At 44.0% G+C, this 15,133-nt stretch overlaps 1 protein-coding gene across 21 annotated transcripts in view; it reads right to left on the bottom strand.

Moving 5' to 3' along the window:
* The window catches only part of LOC143838184 (uncharacterized), a 229,256-nt gene that overhangs the window by 68,817 nt on the left and 145,306 nt on the right, over window positions 1–15,133 (bottom strand). For 19 of the 21 annotated variants that reach the window (XR_013231261.1, XR_013231263.1, XR_013231262.1 and 16 more), the window contains 2 exons: window positions 5,564–5,702; window positions 3,750–3,783 (listed from right to left, as the gene is read on the bottom strand). The exons of the other annotated variants lie outside the window; for them this stretch is intronic. The gene's annotated coding sequence lies outside the window, so the exon portion shown is untranslated. The remainder of the gene's footprint in view (window positions 1–3,749; window positions 3,784–5,563; window positions 5,703–15,133) is intronic. 21 annotated transcript variants of the gene reach the window in all.

The raw sequence follows: 15,133 nt of genomic DNA, 5'->3' as shown, positions 1-15,133 counted from the left end.
AGACTTCTCTTGGCAGTAACATGTGCGAAAAGGATCTTGGTGTCTTAGCAGACCATACATTGAACATGAGTCAGCAGTGTGACTCAGTGGCTAAAAAGGCAAATGGGATTTTGAGCTGTATCAAACTGAGTATTGTGTCCAGATCATAGGAGGTGATGGTACCGCTTTACTCTGCTCTGGTTCAGCCTCACTTGGAGTACTTTGTTCAGTTTTGGTCACCCCAATTGAAGAGGGATGTTGACAAACTAGAACATATCCAGAGGAGGACCACAAAGATGGTGAATGCCTTCCCCAGTCATTACTATTTACCCCCCCCCAGCAGCAAGCTGGGTACTCATTTTACCGACCTTGGAAGGATGGAAGGCTGAGTCCACCCTGAGCAGGCTGCTGGGATCAAACTCCCAGCCTCATGGGCAGAGCTTCAGACTGCATGTCTGCTGCCTTACCACTCTGCGCCACAAGAGGCCCTTGTGGCTTTGCATAGCAACCTTGATATTCTTTGATGGTCTCCATGCAAATACTGACCAGGACCAATCCTATTTAGCTTCTATGATCTGATGATCCCGCTTATGCCAATAAAGGTATCTGAATCTGATCTGATTATCCAGGGCTATCAAGGCCAGTCAAACTCATACTTTATAGTTAATGTGATCGTCTGTGCAGTTGTAATCCAGCGCCAATAATTAAATTACCCATCTGCAACCCCTTTGAAGAGTGCTGGTTCACTTGCTATTTGCATCTGCTATTTAAGTTGCCACAAGTACATTGGTAGACAAGGGAGAATTTAGACTCCCTGTATTTCTAAAAGTAAATACATAATAAGATGAGTTATTGATTGATTTATTAGATTCATAGCCCACCACTCCCAGAATGGCTCACTATAGAAATAAAAGTTTAAAAATGCCAAGTTAACATTCAAAGGAAGGAATAGTATGCCATTCCTGGGACATGGATGTTTTTCTTTTTAATTCAGGGAAGTCCTCTGTTCTAGGTTATTTCAGAAAGTAATCAAGTATTGCAAGGGACACACCTTACAGGGGAAAGATCCATGTTCCTGTAAGGCAGAACCTAGCGCATCCATTACCAGGTGAAAGTGACATACTGGCAACAGAAGCAGGACTTTGAAAACAAGATGACAGGTTCAGACAGCGTGCATTGAAAAGGTAACAACCACCACATTTATTGAACTCAAAACTGAGTGCGTGAAAAGGTCTTAGAGGGCTCTGTTGGGATGGTGTTTACATAGTATGTGATGTCTAACAAGATACAAAAACTAGAAAGGACAATGTATCTTTGAAGTCAAGATCAAATCCTGAGAGAAGGTCTCTACCTCTGTGAACCCAGGCTCATCTAGAGAAGAAGATATAAATACTTAATGACTGTGCCCAAGAAATTTCTTTCTGTTTTTTTTTCCCCAGCAGTCATTTACACATTCTCTGAACTTTGCTCAGCTTTGCTCTCTTACTCATCATTTTTTGAAACCAGCTAAGTGTACCATCGTTAACAGGAGAAAGGATGGTGCGGAAAGTGTGAAGTGAGGCAGCTGGGTGCTACCCTGGTTCCCATTCATGCACCGACTAGTTGTCCAAGGCTATCCTTGCGACCAATTCAGTCAGTATTTCCTGGAGTACAGGCCTTCAGTGACATATTTGCATTAGAATAAACAGCACGTTCTCCTGAAAGTAATGTGTGCTCGGGAATGGCGCAACAGGAGCGCAAGCAGGCTGCGCGGCTCCTTTTATGCTGGCTGCTGCCCAACCACACTCCATATGAGTGGCATGGTCACCCAGGGGGGAATTCCCTCACCCGGAGTCCACATGCCGTGACATGCTCTTTGTTCTCTGGGTCCTCTGTCTCCACAACGGCCACTGGGCGTTTAGGGCAGCGTTGGCTTTTATCCTTAAAGTGCGCACCTTTGAAAAGTCTTAATTTCTTCATGGGAAAACCACCTTGAGGCACCCACTTATTTCTTCAAAAATTATAGCTTTAAAGGGAGCATTATATCTTTTCAACTGTATGTATCTAAACTAAAATAAATCCCTTACCTTGTAGGAAAACTGGAGGACATTTTGTGTGTACATGGTGAGCGACAAAGTTCTTTTCAGTTGATTCCTATAATTTACACTTTCATGATAAAGATTCTTCCATTTAACATCTTTGATGGAAAGCTAAACAAAATATTTATTTTAAATAATCAATGAAACACCCAGTAAATGACTGTAAAATGCAGAAAAAGATATGTTCCCTAACAGATTGGGTGGCTCAGTTCTTAACATGAATATGTAGAAAAGAAAATGGTGGGCATCAGTTATTGTCAAATAATTATAGTAAGAGGTTTGAGTACATTGGTACAATCTAGCAGGGGTGGCCAATCTGTGGCTCTCCAGATGTCCATGTACTACAATTCCCATGAGCCCCTGCCAGCATGCTGTATCATCTGACTCCTGTATCATCTGACTCCAAAAAGTTACATAATTGTTGTTGTTGCCAAGTCACAACTGACTTATGACAACCCCACAGACATTCAGACGTGGTTTGCCATTGCCTGCTTCTACATCATAGCCTTGGTATTTCTTGGAAATCTTCCATCCAAACACTAGCCAGAGTTGATCCTGCTTAGCTTCCAAGGTCTGATGAAATCAGGCTAGGCCATCAAGATCAGCGCTAAGAGTTACACAGATCAGAATTTTTCTGTTAATCACACTGTGGGATTAGTTCAGCCGTCAGGTCTATCTATCCACCAAGTACATTTCCATCCTTTTTTCCCTATAAAAAGATGCAGCAGCACCCCCATTGCTCCTTGCTGCTATTTATACTCACAATATTCCTAGGAAGTAACAAATTCAGAAAAAGAGTGCTAGGTCCAGGGTCACACAGGACACCTCATAGAAGAAAAGGAATTGAAGCCTGCCCCCTAGCCCAGCTGGCACCAGTATTCATATTTCTGAATTTCAAACGATTTACCCTGAGAACCTGTTTTCCCACCTGCTGGTAGTGGCTGGATCCTAAACCTATAAATAGTCCCATAGGTCCTTTGTTCAAATTGTCACTTTCCTTGCTGTGATGAACCTCCACTGAAACCTGTCCCTGTGCATTCCTTCTAATAAACCAACTCTGATCAAGTGCCTGATGCTCTGGGACTTTGCTCCGTTGGATCAGCAGGTAAATTTCGGAATGAGTTTCCTATGGGTCGTGACACCTAGACTGTGGCACAAGACACCTGGTGTGAAATTACTACTGTCAGCATCAAACTCATAAGCACAGACCCAAAGACAGACTTAGGTACAGACTCCCCCCCAACATCTCCAACTAATATCTCCTGTTTCTCCCTCCCCCTCTTCTACTGAGCTACGAGCCTGCTGTTCTAGCCACTGTCCTCTTTGTTCCTTCCATGCCCTTTGCTGCACCCAGCATTTGCAGTGAGAGGTTTGCAGTCTCTTTCTGGCTGTCTGGCCAAGGAATATGCTGGTGCTGCAAAGTTCCTGAAGGCGTTGCCATATGTGCATTTTTCTGGGACATTCCAATACGGTAACGTTGTGCAAGTGGCATCATGGCTGCTGCTGCTCTGTTACAATTTGTTTCAGCAGCTGTCATGCTGCTATTAAACATGTAGCTTTGAGAAGATGGGATTTGGCACCACAGGCCCAAAGGGTTGGTCCAACAAATTAAACCTACTCCCCGCCCTGCTAACTTAATTTAGCATGATTGTTGTTCATTTTAAAGAATGAGAATATTTATCACTGTCTTACCTTTGGAGCTATGTCAATGCAAAGCTTGTTTAGTCTGTGGGTAATAAAGAAATACTTCAGTATGAAAGTCTTTATAGATCCCTAGACAGCAACATAAATAAATATACTAAAATGATCAAGGAAACATTGTAAGAAGTATTAGAATAATAATTGATATATTTTGTCATAAAAGAGTTTGGCTTGTTTTGGAACATGTTACTGCCAGTCCATATTGTAACTTAGAATTACACACACCAAAACAGGAAAACCATGACTTGTTCAAAAGTTAACTTTTGGTTTCTCCCATCCCTGATTTCCCTCCCTCCCCATTCCCAGGAAATTTTGAACCGGTCCTCCACAAATGCAGTTCCAAGCAACTAGGGCTTAGAATAAACAGTTCATGTCTCCAGGCATATGCGGACTTCCCTGGTGTAGCATGTGCCCATGCACAATTCTGGGGCTGGAAAGCCCAGTGTGCTGCCTGGTGGTGGCAGCCAGAGGGGAGTGGGAGACATGGGGCCCCCACTACACAATGGCAGGGGAGTTGCATGTCAATCTCCCACCAAGGTGGGGGTGGGGGTGGGGGTGGGGGAACACCCCACCAGCTCTGTGGTTTTGGGAAGCTGACAGGGGCATGTGGTGTCCCCGCAGAGACACTGTAGGTTGGGGGAAGCCTTTGGGCCAGGCTCTTCCAATTATGCACAGCGCTGGCCCAACTAACACCCACTGGTGCCCATGGCAGCTCAGGGAACACGGAAGACTCTGTGTTCCCTTACCGCCGGCCATCCGAGAGTCTGAGTTGGGCCAGGGCTGGGCGGTGGCTGGGATGGCGGTGACGTCAGACATAATGGGGAATTAGCCCCGCAGCCCTGTTGCTGCCAGCCCAGGCATTCTGCCCCATGCATAGTTGGTCTCTAAGTGACAACCTTTTAAATACTTGACAGCAATTGTGTCCCCTTTCAGCCTCCTCTTCTCCAGACTGAACATTCCCAAGTCCCTCAGCCTTTCCTCATAGGGCTTGGTCCCCAGGCCCCAGATCATTCTCGTCACTCTCCTCAGAACCCTGTCAATTTCGTCCAGAACCCTGTCCTTTTTGAGGTGAGGCCTTCAGGACTGCACACAGTACTCCAGGTGAGGTCTGACCAATGCAAACAGTGGGACTATGACTTCTTGGAGTAGCCAAGACATTTTTATTAAGAATGGCAGGATTATTCTCTGGATAGGATTGTAATCCAAGAAAGTAAAGAATTATGATTTTTGTATACTGCACCAGGGAATGTCAAATTTGTTGATCTCACTGGTTATTGTACAGATATTTTTTTTTAAAAAAGCAAGTCAATGTTTTATTTGCTGCATACATTCATGAGATATTGTGTGATAATGGCTGGGCACCGTTTCTGACTAGAATCTAGTGACAGATGAAACCTGACCATCATAATCTAGAATGGACACTCTTTCCAAGCTTTAAAAAAAATCTTAGAAGGGACTTGGGCTTTTTCCAAGAAAGAAAAACACATGAAAGGTCAAGGACATGAAAGGTCAACGTGTCACATTTCAGAAAAACATTTATTCTTCCAGGACACTTTTAAAATCAAGATCTGAATTCCCATGTGTGCTTTCCTGGTTGCAAACTTCACTATGTCCAGTGGTTCTTCTTTCTCAGTAGGTATAGAACTGGGCATCTGGTATACTAAAGAGATGTACACTGTGACATTTATTTCATATAATGTTTTCTATCGAGGGCAACAGTCATCGTATTTCTGCCTCCAACTCTACTTGTCAAACATTAATGGAAAATCAATAATGAGTTATGTTCCCAACATTTGCCAACACACCTGTGCTAAATCCTGAAGGGAGCAGCCTCAGTCTTTGCTGCGTTCATCTGGAATGTACACACAGATTTCCTACAGCCATTTTGGACTAAGCGGATTCACTTCAGAAGAATCGATGAATTGGTCAATAAACGTGTAGTTTCTGCAAAGTGAAAAGGCAAGGTGTGGGAGAGAGAGATTATTTCTGATAACTTAGCAAATCATGAACAAAACGAAAGGCTACCACCTTTTCTCTACCACAAACAGAGCATTCCACCTTGAAAAAGAACAAGTGAGTATTATTCGGTTGGCTAGCCCTGTGCTGAAGCGCAAAAGTTAAGCTTGTGTTCTGCCAAACACAGCAAAGCTCACAGTATGGCTTTGACTTGATGTTCCCATGATTAATCTCTACCCCAGTGCATATTTTTATTGCCTTTCAAACATATTCTGAATTAAGCTATTCTGTATTTCATTGTAATCCCAAGCCTTGAATGCTCCTGCCAATAAAGACTGTAAAAGTCTTCTGACTTAATCAAACATGTCATATTGTGGATTCATAGGAGGGGGGATGTTACTTGGTCTAACAGCCTGATCCTATGATGATTTAATGAATATGTGCTACTGTGTTCCAAGTAAGTGTTTTGGTCTTTGAATATTGTTATTACTATATAAACAGTGGAGGAAAGCTATTGGTTCTAATAATTCTAAGATTTAAGGCCAATTTAAGACTGCAAGTTCTGTAAAAGAGCTCCCAACATTTGTTCTGTAAATGCGTTCCCAAACATTTGTTTCTCTTTATGTGCAGAAATCTGAGACCCTAATCTGAAACCATGAGACAGGGAGACAGAGATGTAAACCTCCCACCCAGCCTAAATTTTGCAACCTGAAATAACCATACGTGGTTGCTATTTATTCCTGTTTTGGAGTAAACCTACAACTCAAGAGTTCTGTGGGGTCATTTCAGTCTAGGCTTAAATCCTCTTCACACTGCATTGGGGGCCTGGTCCAAATGAGAGCCCTGTGCACCTGTTTTTTAAAAGACAAGTGCTCAAGAGCTAATTCTGAGAACAGCTAGCACCAGGGAGAGTTCAAGTGCCATTCTCAGAATCACTTGTGGAAATGCTGCTCGATAGACATGTAAACTGCCACTCCCAGTCACCTGAATTATGCTCAGAGTTGCTGCCAGGCAACTTTGCAGAGTGTCTTTACAGAAAGTGATTTCTGTTATTTCCACTAGGAGCCGATACAAAAAACAATTCAAAGAGTAAGTTTAGAGAAATTATTTTGAATGACAAACTGAAGGTGGCTACAGTTGTATCAGTAAACTGCCCTTTGCAGTCCACGTCCACTCAGCATCCATCCTAAACAGGCTTGGTGTAACGGTTAAGAGCAGCAGCTTCTAATCTGGAAATCTGGGTTTGATTCCACACTCCTCCACATGCAGCCAGCTGGGTGACCTTGGGTTAGTCACAGTCCTGTCAGATCTGTTCTCATAAAGCAGTTCTGTCAGAGCTCTCCCAGCTCCACCTACCTCACAGGGTGTCTATTGTGGGGAGAGGAAGGGAAGGTGATTGTAAGCCACTTTGAGACACCTTTGGATAGTGAAAAGTGGGATATAAAAACCAGTTCTTCTTCTTCTAGTCCCATTTTAATACAGTCATTTAGATCCACCATGTGTGTGTGTCAGGTTTTCTTTGTCATTCAGCACTCATCCCCCCCCCCCCTTTTCAGGGCTCAATTCACTTTCTGGTCATTGTTTTCTTAGATTTTCTGAAAGTGCTTTTGTGCTGATTTCCCCCTTGTTTTGCTTTGAAGTCAAAGGTACAGCCAAAAGAGTACAGATTTCCTCAGGATTTCCCGCACCCTTTTTCTGCCCCTTACAAATCACTCCCCCAATGAGGTCCTTCCATCCACTCTGTACTATCTGCCATCCTACCCCCATTCATTGGTTTACAAGCTCAATTTTCCCTTCCTTTTACATTTTGAATATTTTTACAAGCAACATGAGTCTAGAGATATGAGACTGTTGCTAATCTTGGGTCACTGAATTAAAAAAAAATAAAGGGTGGAGTTTGAAAGGAGTTGCGTGAGGTTTAGTTCCCTGATGGTATTGACTTGAAAGGGGGATCAGAGAGGAGGCAGATGGCAGCATCTCAAATGCCCCCCATCCAAAAAAGGACTTTTGTGAGTTGCTGAACTTAAAAATTGCTTGGGATTGATCCACTTGAAGGACAGACAGCAATCTGCACAGGAAAGGCTCTAAAACAGTGGTTCTCAACCTTCCTAAAGCCGCAGCCACAGAGCCCTGCTTTCCATATTGCCAAGCACTAGGAGAGTCTCTGCTGTGTTATCAGCCACTGTGAAAAATGAGTCACACTATTTCATTGTATGGGGGAACATGTTGAATGTGAAGAATTCATGGTAGAATCCATTGCACGTTGGGATCATTGGCAACAAATATGTATGTCTACACACATGTGCAAAGTCAGCTGCAACAAGACTAAGAAAGCTCTCCAGAGCTTCTGGCATATACAAATTCCAGCCCTGTGCAAAGCATGGTGGAGTTGCATATTTGTTGCGAATGATCCCAACGTGCAATGGATTCTACCATGAATTCTTCACATTCAATATGTTCCCCCATACAATGAAATAGTGTGACTCATTTTTCACAGTGGCTGATAACACAGCAGAGACTCTCCTAGTGCTTGGCAATATGGAAAGCAGGGCTCTGTGGTTGCCTGTCAATTTAAAATAAAAATGGTCAGTTTCAGTAGTGGGTCTTCTTCCTTTGATTGCATTCCTTTCTGTTCCCTTTCATTCAACGGACTTAAGCTAAAATACAAATGCAAAACTTAAACCATGATTTAAGTGGAAGGTGCTGACTAAATGAGACTGTGCAATTTCCACAGGGCAACTGAGTAACCTAAAAAAAAATACTGACATCACCCCCCACTCGTCACAGGTAACATGCTACCGCAATTTGCAGCTGGAGGAGAAAGAATGGTGCGTAACACAAGCACAGAATTCGAAGTCAAGATTGAAGGCTTACTTCTAGGAAAGTCTGCAGTAAGATCTGTGTGCATAATAAGTCCTGGTCTCATTAGATCTCAAAAGCTACACAGGATCAACCCTAGTTACTACTTGGATGAGAGAGCAACAAAGAAAGTCAGAGCTGTTGCAAACCACCTCAGAACATCTCTTACCTTGGAAACCCTGCAGGAGGCTTCTTCAGGTTTCTTAATGGCCCTGGAAGGGTTTCTCAAATGGGTCTGTCTGTCACTATAGATATACTTATATGGTCATGTCAACCTGCCTCCCCTTCCCAAAATGGCCAATGATAGGCCTGGAAGGGCAGGGGAGGGGAGGGCCCCTGGATGGGCATGTACACAGCTATGTTTTCCTATCATATTCTGCACCAGTGGTCCCCAACCTTTCCGAGGCTGGGGACCGGCAGGGCATCGGACCGCGCCCCCGCGGACCGCACCCGTGCGGGCCACGCCCGCGGATCGGGCCGCGCCCACGGATCGGGCCGCGCCCGCGGGCCGCGCCCACGCCACGCCCGTGGGCCGCGCCCACGCCGCGCCCGCGGATCGGGCCGCACCCGAGCCGCGCCCACGGGCCGCGCCCGCGGATCGGGCTGAGCGGGCGTGGCCCGCACAGGCGCGGCCCGGCCCTGATTCCCTCTCCCCGCCTCCCGCAGTAAGAAGCTTCCCGGGCCGCAAGCTTGCGGCCTGGGAAGTTTTTTACTGCGGGGGGGGGGGCGGGGAGAGGGAGCCGCGGCCCGGTGCCATGGCCTTTGAGGCCCGGCACCGGGCCGCGGCCCGCAGGTTGGGGACCACTGTTCTGCACAATCGCACCACTTCTGTGAATTCCTGAAGCCTGAAGTTTTAGGGGTTTCCTAGTGGTAAAAAAGTTGAGAGAGGGTCACCATAATTTGGTTGCATTTCAACCGTGACCAATTCCTTTCTGTGAAGAGAGGAGCTGTTCTCCAACAAAAGGAGGTCACCAGAAGAAGGGCTCTTTCCCCTAGTAGAGCCATTGATAGGCAAATGGAAACCTAAATGAACCTTGAGATCTTTAGCAACATCTAATGCTTTCCTTCCTGCATCTTATAGTACTCAGAAACTGCTTGCACAATATCTAAAAAGGTAAAGGTATCCCCTGTGCAAGCACTGAGTCATGTCTGAGCCTTGGGGTGATGCCCTCTAGAGTTTTCATGGCAGACTCAATACGGGGTGGTTTGCCAGTGCTTTCCCCAGTCATTACCGTTTACCTCCCAGCAAGCAAGCTGGGTACTCGTTTTACTGACCTCGGAAGGATGGAAGGCTGAGTCAACCTTGTGCACAATATCTAGGGATGCATTAATTTTAATTCATCACAAGAGGCGAGTGTGAGGTTGATTTGTCTTCTGCTTGCACAAGGGCCCTCACATGTACTGAAATCTTCTAGTAGATTCAAGTGACTCTTGTTCCTGGCCAAAGGCTTAGCACAAAAGGACCAGCAGCATTTTTCTCTAAATGCTTGTGCAAGAGTACTATACTTTCTATAGCATCTCTCATGCTTCTGCAAGAGATTGGGCAGTTCCTGTATAACCTGAATCACATGTAGGAAAGTTGGGTTAAGTTGGGTTAACTTAACCCAGCATGAGCTATATAGCAGCCATCCATGAGTAGATGATGGCTTTCTAAGTGCATTTCTGGATCTAACTCAAAGTCAGGAAAACCTGAGTATGACGCCTCTCTTCTGGAAACAAATGTTGGGACCAGAGTGTCTGGAATTATTGCCAGAAATTTTTGCAAGGTTGGGGCACTAAAGTTATTTTCAAAGGAGATTTCTAAGTTCTGTGACTATTTCAATTGACAAAACAGGAGGATCTGATACAGGATGAACAGTTCCTAATAACCTTTCAGATAGAAATGACAAAAAGCAAATAAGCCATTCACTAGTAAAAGGGCATGATAACGTCTTACACTGCACTTTTCCATCTTGATGGGAAGCCCCTGGGGTGCAATGTTCAGGATCTGGGTGCCGCTTTGGACCTGTTCTGGTATATGCTAATGCAGCCTATTTCAAGGTCTTTTTTTTTGTTTGTTTTGTTAACAATGCTACAGGGAAATGATTTTCTAAGCAGGGCTGAGGAACAATAGCAATATTTTTAGATATCACATAAGTGGCTTGTAAGCAGCCCAACATGTGGCTGCCTCCAGGGAACAATTTCCATGCCAAATGTTTTGATGAGACAGAAAGAAAAATGCAACAATTAGGTGATGGGTTGTGATGTTTGCTTGTAAAGCCTGAGACATTTATGTAACTCCTGAAAACAAAACAATGAATTAGCTACAGGAATAATACCTGTAATAATAATACTTGGTTTGGGTAGTGGCAATTGGTGTTAGGTCTTGTTACACTGCAAGGAAAAAAGCAATACAAAGAAGTGAAACGTAATTGGTTTACCTTCCCAGCTATTGTGCAAGCCTACTATCAGGGGCAAGGCCTGAGTGTGGGGAAACAAGACTGTAATCCTGAACTGATATAAACCCTTTTAAGACCGTTATTTATGACAGAACTCTGTCCCATTTCAATTTAGCAGGATTTATCCATCTAAAGATAGTTAGGGCCAGGCTGTATAATCAATTGTAAACTGCCACAAACTCGGGAGTGGCAGTGGCTTGGGAGTGGCAGTGGATAAAACTAAATTTAAAAATACCGAGTACCATCTCAGAATTTGGGTCATCATACTTCCTTGGGGGTAAACTGGCAGTTAAATAAAGCTATGGTTATAGGAGGTTGTATTAGAATAAATCCCGATTACAAAATCCGTTTAGAGTTTTATAAGTATAAGACATTTTTCTTATACTTGCTTCTCGCTGACACGGATCTCAAAAATTTACAGTCCTAGGAAGACACACATTTACCAGAGAACTGTGTAAAGACAAAATATGGAGATACCTAAATATGTTAATTGGTAACTTCCCAGTGGCAGTTTCTGTCCCCTGATCTATGTGTCTTTCTTAACTATGCATGTCAGTTGGGGGGTTTGATTTCTGTAGCTTCTTCCATTATAGTGACAGTCAGATCTACATTTTAAGGCTTTTTTTGTATTTATCTAATGCAGGAGAACATCCTTCAAAGACAAACATTAGCATCTCCACTTTTTGTCCAGCTGATTAAGACCTTGACTACAAGGGCTCAAAAGAGCATGTTGAAGCAATGGTTTAGGGAACATTAAATTGTATGAAAACGGATAAGGAAAGAGGATTCTGAGCCTATTTGCACCTGTTTGGCTGAGAGATGCTCACAGTTCCACCTGCAGCCACTCTTTCAATTATTACACACTTGACATAGTGCAAGTGTAAGAAGCAGCACAAGCCACCTAGCTGTAATGAGGGGCTGATCTCGATCCCATCTGTTAGCAACCTGTAAACATCTGAGGGGGGCCTTCAGATCCTGTCTGTAGCCAGGTGTTCCATAAGTTGTTTGGCTGGCACTGATTTTAATCATAGAAAACGGATGCTATCATTTCCAGCATTCATTTGAAGCTGCAAGAAGATCATCTGTTTGATGGGCAATGGATTATTCTGATTTTTTTTTTAACAAGAGAAATGTGGCAGCAAGAGAGGCTAAACAGAACACTTTTTTTTTTTTGCTGCAAACTATAAATTCAGGGGCAGATATTAACAATTTGCATGCACAATACTTGGCCCACAAGCAGAATGTACAGAGGAAAGTTATAGGGAGAATATGAAAATATGACCTGAGCAGAATGTCTCAAGATATTGCATTCTGCTTCTGTCTATTCAAACAGTTATATTGGAGGCACCTTGGTAACAAAAAGGGATGAACTATCCTGTTTGGATTGAAATCGCAGAACTCAAGATGTTACATCCAAGTTAATATTCGACACACACTAAGCAATTCTCTCCTGCCAGCACAGAGATGGAAACACTGTGATCCGGAATCTTACTTCCAAAAGTAATTGTCCAAGGTATTTCATGAAGTAAAAAGAGGCATTCATGCTAATAATAGAGCAGATGGAGAGAGTGTTTCATTCATTTAAAACATTTAACAGTATAAGATTGTCAAAGCTAATTAATCCTCCAAAGGCTGATACAAGCCAAAATTTTACTTCCTGCATTTCAGAGAGAGTATACCATATTCAAGGTCACAAAGCCTCCAAATAATATTTTACTGTTATTACTAATATAGTACATACTTTACACAGCTGCAACAGTACACAGTCATTATATGAACACAGAAGTGACATTGGCTCTATCCACTGTCTTTTAATGTATGTTAGATAGACACAGCAAAGATAGTCAGAAAAAATTAGAGGTTGGATCCTGAGGGAAATTGCCAGAAATGGCAAAGGGAGCAATTTATGCCTGTTTCCCTCACTGGTTCCTCTCCCCTCATTGGCCTGCTGTGGGAGAAAACAGAGAGAGAAATCCCATCTGCCTGATACGCCTTCTGTCCTTGGCTGACATGGGACATAGCATCCCATCATAATGATCCATAAGGGTAAGGGAAATGGGCTAAAGAATATGATAATTAAGGGAGCTGGGTAAGTGTGATTGTGCAAGTCAGTATTTCAGAAATCAGCTCTTAAAGAAGGGCTTTAAAAAAAGATGAAAAGAATATGTCTAAATCTTTGTAGGTAAGTGCTATGAAGGTTTCTTGTATACTGAAGAGCAGGATATATATATAAATATTGTAAACAAAGGAGAACAGGAGCAAACCAGCAGAAGGCAGATGAAAATGAGTCGAAGACCTGGTGATTAAGAATGGCTGTGAGTAAACGGCGGCCGTGGTTGCCACGACGAGTGGGTGGGACAAAGAGATGCAAAGGCGTCTGCCCACCGGAACTGGGATGCGCCAGCTGGCACATCCTGATTGCGCAGCAAGGAGCGGGCCTTGGCCACTGGTATTTAAGCAGCACGAGGAAGGAGCTCGCCCATTTCACCGCCCAGAGAGCTGGAGGACAGTCACCCACCCAATATGGGAGTTTGGAGTTTATTCATCACAACTGCAGAAAAGGGGCACGAGGTGGAGTAGTTTGGCCAGGGACCAGTTTGCGTACTGGGACCCTGGGGTTGGGGGTCTCAATAAGAGACTGGCTAACACCAAGCATGGCCTTGCCCAGCTGGAAAGGTCAGGGGCTCAGAGCCAGGAGGTAGGGATGGTTGAATGTGGTGGATGCCCGACGACCATTAACCGGACTCCTCCCTGGGGAGGGCATGCAATGGGCAAGGGAGGCTTCCTCCCAGCTGGGAGGAAGGAGGACCCAGGGTGCCCATGTTAGCAGCCGGACGGCTGCATGGGATTTACTCCTCACCTCATGCCAGGCCATCCCTAGTTTATGAGTTAGTTTATATAGTTGTGGCCTTGTTGGTGCCAAAGACCTGTTTCATTTGTACTGAATTTTTCTATATGTGTAGTTTATTGCTTCTTACAAATCATGTGGGGAAAAAGCAATTTCATTGTCATAGAAAATATCTGAAGTTTATTTAGCATGTTTTTACCCTATTCCTAAGAGCCTCTTGTGGCGCAGAGTGGTAAGGCAGCCGTCTGAAAGCTTTGCCCATGAGGCTGGGAGTTCAATCCCAGCAGCCGGCTCAAGGTTGACTCAGCCTTCCATCCTTCCGAGGTCAGTAAAATGAGTACCCAGCTTGCTGGGGCGTAAATGGTAATGACTGGGGAAGGCACTGGCAAACCACCCCGTATTGAGTCTGCCATGAAAACGCTGGAGGGCATCACCCCAAGGGTCAGACATGACTCGGTGCTTGCACAGGGGATACCTTTACCTTTACCTTTACCCTGTTCCTTGTACAGTGAGTTTAAAGCCTGTCTTTCCTTTCCATATTGACTTGCAGGAGGGCATTATAGGGTGGAATAAGATACAACACACCAGTGAAGTATATAGCATGAAAGTAATGACTCAGTGCTGCAGCCAGAGTGGAAGCAGTGTGTATAGTTCCTTACAAAGAGAGACCTGGAACACTATTTTGCCCCTCCTAAGACTGGGTATAAGATCAAGTTTTGCGGATGGCACAGGCTTAAAATTGTTTTCAAGCTGCAATACATAAGTAAATGAAACTTATCAACCATGACTGAACCATGACCCTGTAGCACGAACAGCTACTGTGCTGACACAATGGTGGGATTAAGACAACATTTAACATCAAACAGTAGCTCTGAGGTGACTGGACAAGTGAATGTTAGTCTAGCAATTGTGCTCCCTTCAAAATTCACAACATGCATTTTCCTCTTAGAGTTTTCATATTGCCCTCCAGTGGTTCATTTATAAAAAATAATAACTAGGAAGGCTTGCTGTGAATAGGTGGCTATATTGTAGGCACTGCTCGCTTTATTTTTATTTTATTTCTTTGCTTATTTGTTTTAAATGCCAGATACACATATATGACTACTGCACTGATTTCCCCCAATTCTGCACTCAGCTTCAGAGAGCCCCCGCCCAAATGTGCCTGCACAATCCCAGCGAATCCTGCTGTACACACACAAACAAAACAGGCAACAAACAATAAAAGCAAAAGTCAGTTCTAAAGATTTATAATGCATTTTGGAAGCTGCCCTTAT

Source organism: Paroedura picta, chromosome 5 (assembly GCF_049243985.1).
Source record: "Paroedura picta isolate Pp20150507F chromosome 5, Ppicta_v3.0, whole genome shotgun sequence".
Taxonomy (NCBI): domain Eukaryota; kingdom Metazoa; phylum Chordata; class Lepidosauria; order Squamata; family Gekkonidae; genus Paroedura; species Paroedura picta.
This window is presented reverse-complemented; position numbering and strand designations above follow the sequence as displayed.